This window comes from Colletes latitarsis, unplaced genomic scaffold, assembly GCF_051014445.1.
Source record: "Colletes latitarsis isolate SP2378_abdomen unplaced genomic scaffold, iyColLati1 scaffold0021, whole genome shotgun sequence".
NCBI classification, from domain to species: domain Eukaryota; kingdom Metazoa; phylum Arthropoda; class Insecta; order Hymenoptera; family Colletidae; genus Colletes; species Colletes latitarsis.
Genome location: NW_027488371.1, coordinates 8,713,299 through 8,715,585, shown reverse-complemented (window position 1 = coordinate 8,715,585; position 2,287 = coordinate 8,713,299).

Here is a 2,287-nt window from a genome sequence, read left to right as displayed (position 1 = left end):
GCCAACAAGTATGCGAAAAATGCGAAAGTATGAGGCAGACGATGGCTAATACCAGACCTAACCCTGACCTAACCGGTGTTATCCTCTAAAATATAGGTTGAATCCAGGTTTAACTCATGTGGCTGTGTGGTACCACATTACTACGTGATCCAAACCAGGAAACGCCCAGTATCTGGCCAACAAGTATGCGAAAAATTCGAAAGTATGAGCCAGATGATGGCAAATACCAGGCCTAACCCTGACCTAACCGGTGTTACCCTCTAATATATAGATCGAATACAGGATTAGCTCACAGTTTCAGTGTGGTACCACATTACTACGTGATACAAACCAGGAAACGCCCAGTATCTGGCCAACAAGTATGCGAAAAATTCGAAAGTATGAGCCAGATGATGGCAAATACCAGGCCTAACCCTGACCTAACCGGTGTTACCCTCTAATATATAGATCGAATACAGGATTAGCTCACAGTTTCAGTGTGGTACCACATTAATACGTGATCCAAACCAGAAAACGCCCTGGATCTGGCCAAGAAGTATGCGAAAAATGCGAAAGTATGAGCTGGATGATAGCAAATACCAGACCTAACCCTGACCTCACCGCTGTTATCCTCTAAAATATAGATTGAATCCAGGATTATCTCACTGTTTCAGCGTGGTACCACATGACTACGTGATCCAAACCAGAAAACGCCCAGGATCTGGCCAACAAGTATGCGACAAATGCGAAAGTATGAGCCGGATGATGGCAAATACCAGAACTAACCCTGACCTAACCGGTGTTACCCTCTAATATATAGATCGAATACTGGACTAACTCACAGTTTCAGTGTGGTACCACATTACTACGTGATCCAAACCAGAAAACGCCCTGGATCTGGCCAACAAGTATGCGAAAAATGCGAAAGTATGAGGCAGGCGGTGGCAAATACCAGACCCAACCCTGACCTCACCGCTGTTATCCTCTAAAATATAGATTGAATCCAGGATTAACTCGCTGTTTAAGTGTGGTACCACATTACCACGTGATCCAACCCAGAAAACGCCCAGTATCTGGCCAACAAGTAGGTGAAAAATGCGAAAGTATGAGCCAGATGATGGCAAATACCAGACCTAACCCTGACCTAACCGGTGTTATCCTCTAAAATATAGATTGAATCCAGGTTTAACTCATGTGGCTGTGTGGTACCACATTACTACGTGATCCAAACCAGGAAACGCCCTGGATCTGGCCAACAAGTATGCGAAAAATGCGAAAGTATGAGCTAGATGATGGCAAATACCAGGCCTAACCCTGACCTAACCGGTGTTACCCTCTAATATATAGATCGAATACAGGAGTAACTCACAGTTTCAGTGTGGTACCACATTACTACGTGATCCAAACCAGGAAACGCCATGGATCTGGCCAACAAGAATGCGAAAAATGCGAAAGTATGAGGCAGGCGATGGCAAATAACAGACCCAACCCTGACCTCACCGCTGGTGTCCTCTAAAATATAGATTGAATCCAGGATTAACTCGCTGTTTCAGTGTGGTACCACATTACTACGTGATCCAAACCAGAAAAGGCCAGGATCTGGCTAACAAGTATGCGAAAAATGCGAAAGCATGAGCCAGATGATGGCAAATACCAGACCTAACCCTGACCTAACCGGTGTTATCCTCTAAAATATATATTGAATCCAGGTTTAACTCATGTGGCTGTGTGGTACCACATTACTACGTGCTCCAAACCAGGAAACGCCCATTATCTGGCCAACAAGTTTGCGAAATATGCGAAAGTATGAGCCAGATGATGGCAAATACCAGGCCTAACCCTGACCTAACCGGTGTTACCCTCTAATATATAGATTGAATCCAGGATTAACTCGCTGTTTCAGTGTGGTATCACATTACTACGTGATCCAAACCAGAAAAGGCCAGGATCTGGCTAACATGTATGCGAAAAATGCGAAAGCATGCGCCAGATGATGGCAAATACCAGACCTAACCCAAACCTAACCGGTGTTACCCTCTAATATATAGATCGAACATAGGATTACTTCACTGTATCAGTGCGGTACCACATTACCACGTGATCCAAACCAGAAAACGCCCTGGATCTGGCCAACAAGTATGCGAAAAATGCGAAAGTATGAGGCAGGCGATGGCAAATACCAGACCTAACCCAAACCTAACCGGTGTTACCCTCTAATATATGGATCGTATCCAGGATTAACTCACTCTTTCAGTGTGGTACCACATTACTACGTGATCCAAACCAGAAAACGCCCTGGATCTGGCCA